This window comes from Theropithecus gelada, chromosome 11 (genome assembly GCF_003255815.1).
Source record: "Theropithecus gelada isolate Dixy chromosome 11, Tgel_1.0, whole genome shotgun sequence".
Lineage (NCBI taxonomy): Eukaryota > Metazoa > Chordata > Mammalia > Primates > Cercopithecidae > Theropithecus > Theropithecus gelada.
In genome coordinates this window covers 26485029-26502983 of record NC_037679.1, presented here as the reverse complement: position 1 = coordinate 26502983, position 17955 = coordinate 26485029, and positions in this window count along the sequence as shown.

Sequence of the window (17955 nt, the reverse complement as noted above, 5' to 3'; positions counted from 1 at the left end):
CAAGCAAAAGAGTTACAGGCAATGAAGCTGGTGAAGGAAACTTGGGCTAGATAAGAATTTTGTATTATTTGTAGTTTTAGGACGATGGGAAGCTATTGGCGGATTTTTGTGCAGAAGAGTGGTATGAAGTGATTTGTATTTTTAAGAGGTGATTAAGGCAGAAAGAATGTAAGAAGGCAGGTGAGGGAGCAAGGAGACCAGTTGATCCAGGTGAGAGATGAAGGTGGCCTGAACCAGAGTGATAGTGGTGGAGGTGGGAGAAGTGGGAAGGCTGTAGATAGATTTTGAAATTTAGAGCCTTCGTCTCATTTTGTGGCTGTGTCAAGGAAACCTCTGATGACTGTGTTACTTGCCATTGGCTCACCTGTGATGTCAGTCATGCAACTGAGATTGATAGTTCCCAGGAGCTCACCTTCACCTGGCTCTCTCTGCAACAACAAAGTAGCCTCTGCAGGCAGGTACACCCAGGAGTACAGGCTGGAGGCATTTTTATGCCAAGAGCAACCCTCGCCCAACAGGGGACTGGAGCTAGAGGGCTAAATGTTCCAACCTCCTGTCTTTCAGGTGGAAGATTCTAGAAGGCATTCCATGTACTTCTCAAAGATCCGCCTACACTGGTGACCTTGGACACACCCCCTCATGTTGACTTGTACTCCTTCCCTGTTTCACTCTCCTGACTCTCTCCCGCTATCCCCTCAATTCCTTGCCTGAGTCTCTGCTTTGAAGGAACTCAACAAAGATAGGGCATTTCCCACTCTACCTATTCCGTACTTCCCATAGTTCTCTCTTTATGCCCAAGGTTGTTGAGGAAAACTTCCAGGAGACACATTCAGGGAAAACATCCAGTCTATCATTTTCTTTCAAGGATCTATGGGGTTTACAACCAGAAACAGACCTTCCAACCCTCAAATTCTCCAAAATAGCCATCATCCATCCCCACTTCAAAGATCGACATCTACAGCCTAGTTTGTGAAAATTCAATTGAAAACCAATTGTGCATTAAAGGGGAAAATAATCAGAGACCTCTTCCCGGCAGGAGAATACAGGATACTATAAACAAGGTATAGTCTCCAAATACATAGATGGCTTTGTAATGGACCTGGATGGACACATTGCAGAGTTTATAAACAATAAAAAGACAGCGATGCAGCTGAGTGATAATTCAGCTGAGAGATAATATCCTTCAATGCAACTTGGCAAGAATCACTTAAAGTGCATTGGCTGGTAGGATCTGAATGTTCTTTATTAGAAATGACTATAGATTAAAGAGATATGAGACAAGTGAGTAACACAAAGCAGAAGAAATCCTTAAATCAAAATGGACATTTTAATAACTACACTTTAAATAAATCCCCCTCTGAAGTTTTCTAATGTTTAACAGCTGCAAATAAATATGACACTGGGAGAAGCTAATCAAAAAGTTTAATAATGCAGGAAACAAAAGAGCAAAAAAGAAACTGAAACATCACATCTTCAGCCCCTTTAGGCTTCTAGCCTCTCTTCCTCTCTGGTGCTACCATATCCCCAGCACCGCAACACCCCAAGCTAAAACCCTGTGGAGCCAAATGGCCTGGGTTTGAATCTCAGCTCCGCCATGGTTCATCTCTGTGTGCCTGGGCAAGTGTCTTAGCCTTCCAAGCCTTAGTGCTCATGGCTATAAAATGGGACTAAGCCACCTGATAGGGTTGTTGCAAGAGTTAAGTGGGCTAATACATATGAAGGCAGAGTAAATACTCAATAAAATATAAGCTATTGCTTTACTATTACTATCTTGCTAAAGGAGCAGAAGAGAGCTAGAGGCAAAAAAGAAAACAGATCGAAACAATAGAAAATAGAGGGAAAGGGAGCCTTAGAGGCAACTGAAAGTTTGCTAAGTCACAACGATGTTCAGGCAGTGCACCCAGGAAGGCTGACTAACTGGCCTGGGTTTAGATGGGTCGATGCCCCACTTAGTTAATAAATTATGACTATCACTCCTACCTTGGCTTTTGAATTACTCAACCACAGAGAATCCACAGGATGTAAATCTTTACAATCCTTTAAGAAATCAATATGGTAACACATATCAAAGGCTATACTGTATAGCTGTAAACACTGTATCCCACTCCTGGGAATTTATTCAAATGCAATTGAATATGGGGTTGATAACCTCCGCACAGTCGAAGATCCACATGTAACTTTTTTTTTCCTTGGTAGTGTAACTGTCACCAAACCATGTATAACTTTTTCTTAACTTTTATTTTAGGTTCAGGGGTACACGTACAAGTTTGTTATATAGGTAAACTCAAATCATAGGGGTTTGTTGTCAGATTATTTCATCACCCAGGTGTAAGCCTAGGTATTACACCTGGTTGTTTTATTAGTTATAATAATAACTAATAGTTCTTATTAGTTAGTTATTTTTCCTGCTTCTCTTCCATCTCCTACTCTTCACCCCCCGGTAGGCCCCAGTGTCTGTTGTTCCTCTCTTTGTGTCCATGTATTATCATTTAGCTCCACTTGTAAGTAGGACTATGCAGTATTTGGTTCTCTGTTCCTGCGTTAGTTTGCTAAGGATGATGGCCTCCAGGTCCATTCATGTTCCTGCAAAGAACATGATCTTGTTCTTTTTTATGGATGCATAGTATTCCATAGTGTATATATACTACATTTTCTTTATTCAGTCTACCACTGATGGGCATTTAAGTTGATTCCATGTCTTCACTATTGTGAATAGTGCTGCAATAGACATACACTTGTATTTGTCTTTATGATAGAACGATCTCTATTCCTTTGGGTATATACCCAGTAATGGGATTGCTGGGTCAAACAGTAGTTCTGTTTTTAGCTCCTCAAGGAATCACTACACTGCTTTTCACAATGGTTGAACTAATTTGCACTCCCACCAACAGTGTATAAGTGTTTCCTTTTCTCTGCAACCTCGCCAGCATCTGTTATTTTTTAACTTTTTAATAATAGCCATTCTGACTGGTATGGGATAGTATCTCATTGTAGTTTTGATTTGTATTTCTCTAAAGATCAGTGATTAAGCTTTGCTTCATATACTTGTTAGATGCAGGTATGTCTTCTTTTGAAAAGCATCTGTTCATGTCCTTTGGCCACTTTTTAATGGGGTTTTTCGGTTTTCTCTTGTAAATTTGTTTAAGTTCCTTATAGATGCTAGATATTAGACCTTTGTCACATGCATAGTTTGCAAATATTTTCTCCCATTCTGTAGGTGGTCTGTTTACTCTGCTGATAGTCTTTCACTGTGCAGAAGCTCTTAAGTTTGAGTATATCCCATTTGTCAATTTTTGCTTTTGTTACAGTTGCTTTTGGTGTCTTCCTCATTAAATCTTTGCCAGTTCTGATGTCTAGAATGGAATTGCCTAGGTTGTCTTCCAGGGTTTTTATAGTTTTACATTTAAGTCTTTAATCCATTTTGAGTTGATTTTTGTAGATGGTGTAAAGAAGGGGTCCAGCTTTAATCTTCTGCATGGTTAGCTAGTGATACCAGCACCATTTATTGAGTAGGGAGTCCTTTCCCCGTTGCTTGTTTTTGTCAGCTTTGTCAAAGATCAGATGGTTGTAGGTGTGTGGCCTTGTTTCCGGGCTCTCTATTCTGTACCATTGGTCTATGTGTCTGTTTTTGTACCAGTACCATACCATTTTGGCTCCCATAGTCCTGTAATACAGTTTGAAGTCAGGTAATATAATGCCTCCATCTTTGTTGTTTGCTTAGGACTACCTTGGCTATTTGGGAGTTTTGTGGTTCCATATGAATTTTAAAATAGTTTTTTTCTAGTTTTGTGAAAAATGTCACTGGTAGTTTGATAGGAAAATCATTGACTCCATAAAATGCTTTGGACAGTATGGCCATTTTTATGATATTGATTCTTTCTATGAGCATGAAATGTTTTTCCATTTAAGTCATCTCTGATTTCTTTGAGAAGTGTTTTGTGATTCTCATTGTTGAGTTCTTTCATCTCCCTGGTTAGCTGTATTCCTAGGTATTTTGTTCTTTTTATGGCAATTGTGAATGGCATTGCCTTTCTGATTTGGCTTTTGGTTTGGCTGTTATCAGTGTATAGGAATGCTAGTAATTTTTGTATGTTGATTTTGTATCCTGAAACTTTGCTGAAGTTGTTTATCAGCTGAAGGAACTTTTGAGATGAAAACTATGGGGTTTAGATATAGAATCATGTCATATGCAAACAGGGGTAGTTAGACTTCCCATCTTCCTATTTGGCCCTTTCTTTCTTTCCTTTGCCTGATTGCTCTGGCCAGAACTTTCAATACTCTGTCGAATAGGAATGATGAGAGAGGACATCCTTGCCTTGCTCTGGTTTTCAAGGGGAATGCTTCCAGCTTTTGACCATTATTTATGATGTTGGCTGTGAGTTTGTCATAGATAGCTCTAGTTATTTTAAGGTATGTTCCTTTAGTTCCTGGTTTATTAAGAGTTTTTAACATTAAGAAATGTTAAAATTCATTGAAAGCTTTTTCTGTATCTATTGAGATAATTATGTGATTTTTGTGTTTGGTTCTGTTTATGTGATGAACCACATTTATTGATTTTTATAGGTTGAAACAACCTTGCATCCCAGGGATGAAGCCTACTTGGTCATGGTGGATTAGCTTTTTGATGCACTGCTGGATTTGGTTTGCAAGTATTTTTTGAGGATTTTTGCATCATGTTCATCAAGGATACTGGCCTGAAGTTTTTTCATTTTTTTGTTGTGTCTCTGCCAGGTTTTGGTATCAGGGTGATGCTGGTCTCACAGAATGAGCTGGGGAGGAGTCCATCCTCCTCAACTTTTTAAAAGTAGTTTTAGTAGGAATGGTACCAGCTCTTCTTTGTACATCTGGTAGAATTAGGCTGTGAATCCATTTGGTCCTGGGAATTTTTTTATTGTTAAGCTATTTATTACTGATTCAATTTTGAAGTTCATTATTGATCTGTTCAGGGAACCAATTTCTTTCTGGTTCCATCTTGGGAGGGTGTATGTGTCCAGGAATTTATCATTTCCAAATTTTCTAATTTATGTGCATAGGGGTCTTCATAGTAGTCTTTGATGATTATTTATATTTTGTGTGGTCAGTGGTAACATCCTCTTTGTCATTTCTGATTGTGTTTATTTTGATCTTTTCTATTTTCTTCTTTATTAATCTAGCTAGTGACCTACCAATCATCAATTTTTTCAAAAAAAAAATCAATTTCTAGATTTGTCAATCTTTTGAAAGGTTTTCATATCTCATTATCCTTCAATTCAACTCTGATTTTGGTTACTTCTTGTCTTCTGTTAGATTGGGGTTGGTTTGCTCTTGCTCCTCTAGTTCTTTTAGTTGTGACGTTAGGTTGTTAAATTCAGATCTTTCTAACCTTTTGATGTGGGCATTTACTGCTATAAATTTCTCTTTTACCATTGCCTTAGCTGTGCCCCAGAGATTCTGGTATGCTGCATCTTTGTTCTTATTAGTTTCAAAGAACTTCTTGATTTCTGCCTTAATTTCATTATTTACCCAAAAGTCATTAAGGAGCAGACTGTTTAATTTCCTTGTAATTACATGATTTTGAGAAACTTTTTTAGTCTTGATTTTATTTTTATTGCATTGTGGTCCAAGGGTGTGTTTGGTATGATATCAGTTCTTTTGCATTTGCTAAGGATTGTTTTATGTTCAATTGTGTGGTTGATTTTGTAGTATGTGACATATAGCAATGAGAAGAATGTATATTGTTGTTTTGGGGTGAGAGTTCTGTAGAGGTCTATTAGATCCATTTGGTCCAATGTTGAGTTCAGGTACTGAACATCTTTGTTAATTTTCTGCCTTGATGATCTAATACTGTCAGTGGAGTGTTAAAGTCTCCCACTATTACTGTGTGGGAGTCTCAGTCTCTTTGTAGGTCTCTAAGAACTTGCTTTATGAATCTGGTGCTCCTGTGTTGAGTGCATGTATATTTAGAATAGTCAGGTCTTCTTGTTAAATTGAACCTTTTACCATTATGGAATACCTTTCTTTGTCTTTTTTAAATCATTGTTGGCTTAAAGTCTGCTTGTCTGAAATTAGGATTACAACCCCTGCTTTTTTCTGATTTCCATTCGCTTGGCAGATTTTCCTACTACCCTTTTATTTTGAGCCTATGGGTGTCACTGCATATGAGATGGGTCTCTTGAAGACAGCATACTATTGGGTATTTTCTTTTTTATCCAGCTTGCCACTCTGTCCCTTTCAAATGGGGCATTTAGCACGTTTACATTCAATGTTAGTATTAGTATGTGTTGATTTGATCCTGTAATTACATTTTTAGCTGGGTATTATGCTGGCTTGTTTGTGTGGTTGCTTCATATTGTCACTGGTCTGTGTACTTCAGTGTGTTTTTGTATTGGCTAGTAACAGTCTTTTCTTTCCATACTTAGTGCTCCTTTCAAGATCTCTTATAAGGCAAGTCTGGTGGTAATGAACTCCCTCAGCATTTTCTTATCAGAAAGAATCTTATTTCTCCTTCACTTAGGAAGCTTAGTTTAGCTAGACATAAAATTCTTGGTTGAAGATCTTTTTTCTTTAAGAATGTTGAATATTGGCCTCCAATCTCTTCTGGCTTGGAGAATTTCTGCTGAGACATCTGCTGTTAGTCTAGTCTAGTGGGATTCCCTTTGTAGATAACCTGCCCTTTCTCTCTAGCTGCCTTTAACATTCTTTCTTCTATTTCCACTTTGGGAAAATTGGATGATTATGTGTATTAGTGATGATCTTCTTATGTAGAATCTTGCAGAGATTCTCAATATTTCCTGAATTTGACTGTTGGCATTTCTAGCAAGGTTGTGAAACTTTTCATGGACAATATCCCAAAATATGTTTTCTAACTTGTTTGCTTTCTCCCCTTTCCTTTCAAGTGATGCCAGTGATTTGTAAATTTGGCCTCTTTACAATCCCATATTTCTCAAAGGTTTTGTTTCTTTTCATTCTTTTTAATTTTTGTCTGTCTTATTTGAGAACCAGTCTTGAATATCTGAGATTCTTTCCTTAGCTTGTTCTATTCTGCTGTTAATATTTGCGTTTACATTGTGAAATCTTATGTGTTTTTTCAGCTCTATTAGATCAGTTAGGGTTTTTTATACTGGCTACTTCATCTGTCAACATCTGTATCATTTTGTTGTGATTCTTTATTTCCTTGGAATGAGTTTTGCCATTCTCCTGAATCTCAGTGATCTTCATTCCTATCCATATTCCAAATTCTATTTCTGTCATTTTAACCAACTCAGCCTGGTTAAGAACCCTTGTTGAAGGACTAGAGTGGCTCTTTCAAGGACATAAGACACTCCAGCCATTTGAGTTGCCATTCTTGTGTTGGTTCTTCCTCATCTCTGCCTGTGAGTGTATCTTTAACTGCTGGGCTGCTTCTGATTGAAGTGGTAAGATGGGCAGGATGGTTGTGCTGGAGCTCCAGGTCAGGTGATCCTGCCCAGTGAGGAGAATTGAGGACTGGGACCTGCATGGAGAAAAGTCTGGCCACTTTTCTGTGAGGTGGCTGCTCTGTGCTAGGGGTCTGGACCAGCCCTTGGTCCCATGGATTCTCTGGAGCCTGGAGACTGCAAAGACAGCAACCTTCCCCTCCCACTGGGAGCTCTGTCCCAGGGAGTCACAGAGCTACTATAGGCTCAACTGTTGCAGCAGGGGGGTTGCTGGAGACCCAGGCCAGGAGGACCTGGCCAGCGAGGAGATATGGGATCAGGGACCCACATAACAAACAGTCTGGCCACTGTTCCATAGGACTACTGCAGTATTCTGAGGGTTCACTCCAGTTCCTAGTCACCTCTAATTTTCCCATACCTGAAGGTATCAGTGGTGAAGGCTACAAAACAGCAAGATGGAGGCCTGCTCCTCCATCCCAGGAAGGTACAGCCCCATTGCCAGGCCAAACACACTGGTGGGGGTGACTGGGGACCCTGGTTAGAAGGTCCCATCCAGTGAGGAGAAGCAGGATCGGGGGCCTGCATTAAAAAGCAGTCTGGACACTTTTCTGTAGAGCAGCTGTGCTATGATGGGGGTCTACTCCAACTCCCAGTTACCTCAGACTCTCCAAACCCAAAGTCAATAATGGCTAAGCCTTCAAAACAGCAAAGATGGAGGTCCACCCCTCCCTCTGGGAGCTCCATCTCAGGGAGGTTTGGAACTGCTATTAGCTGGTGATATGGTTTGGCTGTGTCCCTACTCAAGTCTCATCTTGTATTATAGTTCCCATAATCCCCACACACCGTGGAAGGGACCTAATGGGAGGTAACTGAATCATGGGGGCAATTACTTCCATGCTATTCTCATGATAGTGAGGGAGTTCTTTTGAGATCTGATAGTTTTATAAGAGGCTTTTTACCTTTTGCTTGACACTTCTCCTTCCTGACACCATGTGAAGAAGGACGTGTTTGCTTTACCTTCTGTCATGATTGTAAGTTTCCTGAGGTTTCCCCATACCTACAGAACTATGAGTCAATTAAACCTCTTTTCTTTATAAACTATGCAATCTTGGGCAGTTCTGTATAGCAGTGTGACAACAGACTAAAATAGTAGATTGGTACCACAGGGAGTGGGGTGCTGCTACAAAGATACTCGAAAATGTGGAAGCAACTTTGGAACTGGGTAACAGACAGAGGTTGGAACAGTTTGGAGGGCTCAGAAGAAGATGGAAAAATGTGGGAAAGTTTGGAACTTCCTACAGACTTGGAGGGCTCAGAAGACAGAAAGATGTGGAAAAGTTTACAACTTCATGGAGACTTGTTGAATGGTTTTGACCAAAATGCTGATAGCAATATGGACAATAAAGTCCAGGCTGAAGTGGCCTCAGATGTAGATGAGGAACTCATTGGGAACTGGAGCAAAGGTGACTCTTGTTATGATTTAGCAAAGAGACTGGTGACATTTTGTTCCTGCCCTAGAGACATGTGGAACTTTGAACTTGAGGTAAATTGTTTAGGGTAACTGGCACAAGAAATTTCTTAGCAGCAAAACATTTAAGATGAAGCAGGGTGGCTGTGAGCAGTGGCTCATGCCTATAATCCCAGCACTTTGGGAAGCCAAGGTGGGCAGATCACTTGAGGTCAGGAGTTCGAGACCAGCTTGGTCAACATGGCAAAACTCCATCTCTACTAAAAATACAAAAATTAGCTAGGTGTGGTGGCACGTGCCTGTAATCCCAGCTACTCGGGAGACTGAGGCACGAGAGTTGATTGAACCTGAGAGGTGGAGGTTGCAATGAGATCACACCACTGCACTCAAGCCTGGGTGGTGACAGGATGAGACTCTGCCAAAAAAAAAAAAAAAAAAAAAAAAGAAAAGATAAAGCAGAACATAAAAGTTTGGAAAATGTGTAGCCTGATGATGCAATAGAAAAGAAAAATCCATTTTCTGGGGAGAGATTCAAGCCCCAAGCTGATGCAGCTTCCACATGTTGTTGAGCCTGAAGGTACACAGAAGTAAAGAACTGAGGTTTGGGAATGTCCACCTAGATTTCAGAGAATGTATAGAAATGCCTGGATGTCCATGCAGAAGGTTGCTGCAGGATTGGAGCCCACATGGAGAACCTCTGCTAGGGCAGTGTGGAAGGGAAATGTGGGGTCGGAGTCACCACACAGAGTCTCCACTGGGGCACTGCCTAGTGGAGTTGTAAGAAGAGGACCACTGTCCTCCAGACCCCAGAATGATAGATCCACCAACAGTTTGCATCATGCACCTGGAAAAGCTGCAGATATTCAATGCCAGTCCATGAAAGCAGCTGGGAGTGGTGCTGAATCCTGCAAACCTATAGGGGCAGAGCTGCCCAAGGCTATGGGAGCCCACCTCTTGCATCAGCATGACCTGGATGTGAGACATGGAGTCAAAGGAGACAATTTCGAAGCTTTAAGATTTGACTGCCCCGCCGGATTTGAGACTTGCATGGGGCCTGTAGTACCTTCATTTTGGCCAATTTCTCCCATTTGGAATGGGTGTGTTTACCCAATGCTGTACCGCCATTTTATCTAGGAAGTAACTAACTTGCTTTTGATTTTACAGGCTCATAGACAGAAGGAACTTGCTTTGTCTCAGATGAGACTTTGGACTTGGACTTTTTGGTTAATGCTGGAATGAGCTAAGAATGTGAGGGACTGTTGGAAAGGCATGATTGTGTTTTGAAATGTGAGGACATGAGATTTGGGAGGGGCCAGTGGGGGGATGATATGGTTTGTCTGTGTCCTCACCCAAATCTCATCTTGAATTATAGTTCCCATAATCTCCATGTGTCATGAGAGGGACCTGGTAGGACATAATTGAATCATGGGGGTGAGTACCTCCATGCTGTTCTTATGACAGTGAGGGAGTTCTCATGGGATCTGATGGTTTTATAAAGGGCTTTTCTCCTTTTGCTCAGCACTACTCCTTCCTGCCACCATGTGAAGAAGGACGTGTTTGTTTCCCCTTCTGCCATGATTGTAACTTTCCTGAGGTTTCCCCATCCCTGCAGAACTGTGAGTCAGTTAAACCTCTTTCCTTTATAAACTACTCAGTCTCAGGGAATTCTTTATAGTGCATGAGAATGGACTAATACAGCTGGAAAACACTGGCAGGGTGGTTGTAAACCTTGGTTGGGAGATTTTGCCTAGTGAAAAGCAACAAGATCTGGTACCTGTGTGAAAGAGCAGTCTGGCAGCCTCTTGATAGAGCTGCTACACTGTGCTGGGGGACTGCTCCAGTCCCTAATCACCTCGGATTCCCCAGAGCCCAAAGGTATCAATGGTTAAAATTGTGAAACAGAAAAGATGGCGGCCCACCCCTCCCCCTCTGGATATTCCATCTTGGGGAGGTGTAACATTGCTACTTGTGGCTGGCTGGAGTTCCAAGCCAGTGGGTCTCATCATGTGAGGTGCTGTGGAAGCAGGATCTGTGGAAGCAGGGCCTGCACACCGTCACTGCTCAGCACCCTGGATTCAGCCTCTTTCCTAGGGATATATGTAGGGGTCTAACCTCCCACTTTGCCAGAGTTGCAGCTGCTTATGCTGGGAAGCCTGAGTATATAAAACCCCTGGAGCTTTGAGTGTGCCTGAGTAGTTTCTCTGACAAGACTCTACATAGCTCTCTGTATCAGACTGAAGGCCCTGGTGGAGTGACCTGAGGATTGAAAAGATCCATGGGAGAAGCAGGGGTCCCGGGGGTCACTCACTGCTTCCCTGGGCAGGGGAGATTTCCCTGGCTCCACATCACTCCTGGGTGGGCAATTGTCCTGCCTCACTCTTCTCCATTCACCATGGGTTAAGCTGTTTTCTTATGAATGCATATACAGGAGCATTAATTTGAATCCCAATGCATATACAGGAGCATTAATTTGAATCCCAATGCATATACAGGAGCATTAATTTGAATCCCAATGCATATACAGGAGCATTAATTTGCCCTTTCTATTTCTCTCCATGAGAGCAGGGCACACTAGCTGCTTCTAGTCCACCATCTTGGCCATCTCCCCAATGTATAACTCTTGACCCCTCAAAAACTTAACTACTGATAGCACACTGTTGATTGGAAGCCTTACCAATAATATAAACAGTTAATTAGTATGTATTTTATATGCTATGAGTATTATATATTACATCATTATAATACAGTAAGCTAGTAAGGAAATGCTGTTAAGAAAGTAATAAGAAAGAAAATGTATTTACTATTCATTAAGGAGAAGTGGATCATCATAAAGGTTTTCATCCCTGTCTTCTTCAGATTGAGTAGGCTAAGGAGGAAGAGGAACAGGAGGGGTTGGTTTTGCTGTCTGGGGTGCTGGAAACTGAAGAAAATTCACAAATAAGTGGACCTGTGCAGTTCAAATCCGTGTTGTTCAAGGGCCAACTGTACAAGAGAAGCAGCAGCTGTGGACACAGAGATGGTCGCGGAGGTGCTATCTATGAAGGCAAAATACCACAAGCAACATCAAAAGTGCAGGAATACAGGAATAATTAAACGAGTTGTCATTGCATTTCCTCAGAGGAAGCACGATCACAATTCTTATGAAAAACAGAAACCACTAGAAATGTGAAGTGTTTATGGCATAAGTTTCAGCAAAAAGGGTAGCATAGAAAATTGAGAGCATATTCTGATATGTTTTATAAATTATATATGAATAGGAATTATAGAATACACAAGAATAGGTAGAATTACTGAATTTTTTCAAAACTGTTTGGAATATTTCTTATATATATATGCTAGTACATATATAGAAGTATTAATATAAGTACATATATGTATATATATATATACCTCTGCCTCCTGGGTTCAAGCTATTCTCCTGCCTCAGCCTTCCGAGTTGCTGGAATGACAGGCACCTGCCACCACACCTGGCTAATTTTTTGTATTTTTAGTAGAGACCTGGCCATGTTGGCCAGGCTGGTCTCAAACTCGTGGCCTCAGGTGATCCTCCTGCCTCAGTCTCCCAAAGTGCTGGGATTACAGGCATGAGCCACCATGCCCGGCCTGGAATGCTTACAATATTTTAATAGTTAAAAGTGGCAAAGGGTTGGGGAGAGAATGGCCCTCCCAAAACTCCATGCTGAGAAAAAAAGGGATAATGTATCTAAATAACCTGCCAGAGTTCTGTTTTTGCCACAGACATCATTAACCCACTGGGGGCTTTTGTGCAAATTAGGAAAAGTAGCCCCTCTCAAAGTATGCTCTTCCTAGAATGCAGACATTTCCTTTGTCTGGAGCTCTCTTCAGAGCCTTGATGTCTTCCACAGGAGGCTCGTGAATATAGGATTCTTCGAGGAATATGTTGGCAGAATTGCCAAGAAAGCAGCTATTGTAGACCCGAAGATTAACTACTTTAGGCAGTATGCAGATGAGAACTAGGACAATGAGTTGAATAAACAAATATGAGTCATATAAAAGCTGAATTATATGGCATGATACAGTGGCCCCTGATCTTTTTTGGCACCAGGGACTGGTTTCATGGGAGACAGTTTTTCCACAGATCAGGGAGGTTTTGAGGTGAAACTGTTCCACCTCAGATCATCAGGCCTTATTAGATTCTCATAAGGAGCATGCAACCTAGATTCCTCATATGCATAGTTCACAATAGGGTTTGCATGCCTGTGAGAATCTAATGCCACTGCTGATCTGACAGGAGGTGGAGCTCAGGCAGTAATGCTCGCTCACCTGCTGCTCACTTCCTGCTGTATGGCCAGGTTCCTAACAGACCACGGACCAGTACAGGTCTATGGCCCAGGGTTGGGGAACTCTGATATAATAGAAATTAGATCTCTCTCCCCCTGACATCAGCAAGTTATATACTTTCTAAGCATTACTCTCCTGCCTACTGAAAACTATATTTAGACTAAACCAAGAAAGATACTGCACTAAAGGTCTCACAAAAAGATACAAGTCTCAGAGGTAGAAGAAAGTAAATTTGCCCCACTAGGCTGTCTATTCCTCCACCAGACACAGTACCATTGCAGGCCTGTGATGAAGGGGTGAAGACAAGTGTCCATGGTGCTGCAGTAGGCCCCAGAGTCCGGAGTCCTGGGTCCCTTGCAGGGCAGACCCTTGTTAGCTTCCTTCATGTCTGCATGCATCAAAGGAACCTAGCATGGACCTCAGGCAGCTCACAAGATGGGCTGTGTCTTTCCATGGGGACTACGGATATGTGAAAGCGTTCAGGAGCACATAAAACATGTTCTCTAAGAGGGAGCCTTTGTATTCAGCTCCCTGTGGTCAGGGACGGCATTTTTGGAGCCAAGCTCCAAAAATATTTGAAGAGTCAAACCACCCCAGCATACTAAAGAGAAATGAGAAAGGGTAGTTTCTGCTCTGGGTGAAGAATCAGTGAGAAAGTTCCTCCTCCCTACCTTGGTTCCTATACATCCTAGTCCCATCAGACTTTGCTGATAAGTCTTCTCTGACACATGTGGGAAACATTTTCACTAGAGGTTAAAGGAAGCTGGTTTGGGACTGAAGCAAACAGCTATGCAAGGTCATATCGAGTTCAGTGCAGAATGTCACATCTCAAATGTTCTTTCCACATCCTTCTGCTGGGGCAGTGGCCTCTACTGAACCTGAAGGTGTGATTTCTCTCGGGTGACATGGAGTGCATGCCTGGCAACGCCTCAAGAGCTGCAGGGCAGAGTGACACAGCCCCAGGGAGTGGCTACCTTCACTAGGAAGCAGGTTTCTAAAACCAGCATTTCAGGATCCTCCAGGCATCCCTTTGGCCGGCTCACCTCCAGCTTCTGTGTCCTATAGCACAGTATTTACTGACAGGGAGAGCCCCTCTGCCAGCCAAACCTGCACAGTGCCCCAAGCATAGGACAAGTGGGTGACCAAGGGCTATGTTACAGGCCCCTTTCCAGCAGCCAAAGGACACATGTCCCAAATTTGATGGGGTTTTTGCCCTTGGTACACATAGACTTTCAATTTTCTGGAGTAACTCCCCCTTTTGTTATGGTTTGGTAAACAAAAGGCAGTCATCAGGAAGCTACTAATACAAATGTCACCATGCACATCACCCTGCCGAAAGCCAACAGCGGCCTGTTCAAATGCCACAGGATATTGAGAAAATGATGAGGAGGCACTGGAGACAAAAAGGCCTAGCTTCTCCTCTTCCTGGTCATGCTGCAGACAGCTTACTGTCTTGGCAGCCCTCCAACTCTGCTTCCTTTTCTAGAAGCTCTAGGTACCCAGGCTGCAAAGCTATGCCTGCCTGTCTGCTCATTCCAAGCACGTTTGCACTCTGCTTTGAAGGGGGCAGCCACAAATAAAGCACAGGCTGGGGATTCCTGGACAGGCTTAGCATAATCACAGCCCTTCCTTTGAAAGAAGGAACCGTATTCTGAGATGTGCCTGTGACTGGTGGTTTAACTTTAAATCTGTCACCGGTAGCTGGCCAAAAGGTTTTATTCTCTGTAACCCCCAGTTTGGTAGACAAGCCTTTTTCAAAATGGAAATGTCTCCCTGATCCGCTGACAGGCAGTTTGGAGATGGTACGCTGACGCCAGTCAAAGCACGCTGTGGTGTTCTATTCTTCTTGCCGTGGTGCAGGCTACGTCCTCTGCCCCAAGGAACATCCACTCAAGGCCAAGTCCAACTCTCTAAGATTCAGATCAGATCCCTTCATTTAACGAAAATAGATTAAGCACTCCCTTTGTGAGCCTGAGAGACGTGCTGTGTGCCATCATTGAACTATCAGTCTGCCAGGGAAGATGACAATTAACAGTGATATGTGTACAGCCTACGGATGTATCTGCTATGGCAGTAACTTCATCTGAGTAGGAGTTAGAAGGTGACAGAAGGATTTCACTTCTCCCCAAATCCTTCCTGGCTTTCCCTGGGCACTATGATTGCTCCCTTCTTGTGTTTTGTCAAAGGCACATATCCCATCTGCTCACTGTGTGATATTTCTACACGTTGCCTGCCTCCCATCCCCCTCACCCTTGCCATTTTATTAAGAGGCCTTCAAGGTCACGGACTGTCCTATGAAATAATCATCTGTCAAATGTTCAACAATTGAAATAAATAAATCTCGGAAAATTTTTTTGCTCTGAAAAGCAACTGTTGTCTGCCTAATACTAAGTGATCAATAGGTTTTTAAAATCTCTGAGTAATCTCAGCAGTGACAGTGTATTTGACCATACGGAACGAGCACGCAGATCCATGTGGGCGAGCAGGTGAACAAAAGCAACATTAGTAGTTAACACAAGGATGAGTTAATGGAAGCAATGGGGTGAGGGAAAGAGGGTAGGATGTCTTCACAGCCACCGAATCGGAGGTTCAAACAGCCAGCAGCAAGGGCTAGGGCAGAGGCAAATATCAGGGCAGATTTCACCCTAGTGTTTCTGAATTATTTGCATTCAAATAATGAGGCAATTTACTGAAATTGTGTGGAAGTTATTTCAGTGCCGCAAAGATATTTAAAATTGTATTAACTCATTTGTACAGAATGCTGAATACTACATCTTGATAGCAATTAGCAATACAGATAGCATAACTCAATACAGTTATGATATGATCAGTTGCAAATACCCTAAAACATTCTCAAATGTTAACCTATAAATGAATTACCTGGGTATCTTGATAAAATTCAAATTCTGACTTAGTAGTGGGTTGTGATTCTGTATTTCACACAAGTTCCAAGGTTCCATTGGTCCACACATCTCACTTTGAGTAGCCCCCACTAAAAGGTCAGGAGAACAAGTCGTGATTTTGACAGAAGGCACTATTTCTCTTCTTTTAAAATTGTATTTATCTATTACATATTTTCAAACTGTGAAATTAATGGTCATTATGGTGAATTTGGGAACTGTAAACATACTGTGAAAAAATATTAAATCACCTTCAATCTCAGCATGCAGAGATAATCAGTATAAATATTTTGACGTGTTTCCTTCTAATCCCTTTTTCTTTTGCATCTTACTTGCCACAATTTTTCTACCTTGATACTGTTTCTTTTCAAACTGTAGATGTTCCACATGTTGTTATTTGAAAAATATGGTTTGTATCATCCCATACATTCAAGTCCCCCAGAGCACAGAAGTTAAAGAAAGAGTACCTGCCCTTGTTTTCTAGTGAAAGAAAATAGTGAATACACAATCAGGTAATACATAAGATTGAACAGATAAAATTCTGATTTTGAAGCACTTTATAATATTCTATTTTACAGCTGATTATAATAAAGTTAACCAATCTTTCCTTCAGACATTCAAATGATTTCCTTTCTTTTGTTCTTACATATACATGTATGTTTTAAATATATAGATTATGTGGAAAATCCTTGCAGCCCAATTTTTGCATAGTCCTCTGATGATTTCCTTCAAATAAATGACTGTAAGTAAAATTTCTGGGTCATAGGGTGTGTAAGCTTTTAATACATATTGTCAAACGGGACCCCAGAAATGTTGTACCCATTCCTGCTCTTACCAGCAATCAGGAAGGAATCTGGAAAGCTTCACCACATCTTCACCAGCATTGGGCATTATGTGTTTTTACATTTGTCAGGTTATTTTTGTTTACATTCCCTTTTTGCTTATGAGGTTAAGTATTTTCATGTGTATATAAGCCATTTGATATTTTCCTTTGTGACGTATCTGTTTATTTTCCTTTGTGATGTATCTGTTTATTTTCCTTTGTGACATATCTGTGTATTTTCCTTTGTGACATATCTGTTCCTTTTGCCCATGCTGCCTTGGGAGTGTTTTCCTCTTATTAATTTATAACTGCCCTTTATGGATTAAATATATTAACCATTTGCTATACATTTTGTAAGTAGCTTTCTACTTTGTTGTTTGTCTTTTAATTTTCTCTTTTTTAAAATTCTACAGAGTTTTGAACTTTTAAGTAGGTCATAGCTATTGATCTTGTCCACTGTGAATTTGTCTTCTGTTTCTGTATTAGACATTGACTTCCCTGCAACCAGATGAGAATAATATGGATTTATGTTTCTTCCTAGTTTTGTTACATTATGCATATATGGAAAAGGTATAAGGCAGGGTCGTAAGAAAATTCTCCTTTCCAGTGGTACAGTTTTCTAAAACTGGGTTGTGCTGCAGGTTTGCCCCCAGAAAACCAGGAACAGGAAAACACTGAAGGTTGACATATCTTTCGGGATAATAATATGAGTTTGAGAAGGTAGCATTTTTTGTTTTTGATCCGTTACATGCATACTTCTCCATAGGAAAGAGACGCTAGTGTCTTTCACCTATGCTTGGTATGTATGATAGACAGAATAATGACCCCTCCAAAGATGTCACAGGCTAATCCCTGAAACCTGTGAATACATTACCTTCCCTGGCAAAAGGAACTTTGCAGACGTGATTGAGTTATAGATCTTGAGAAGACAGATTATTGTGGATTATCCAGGTGGGTTCAAAGTAATCATAATGGCTCTTATAATAGGGAGGGAAGAGGGTCAGAATCAGAGAGAGAGGTCATGGAAAATGAAAGCAGAGGTCAGATAAATTTTAAGATGGCCTACTA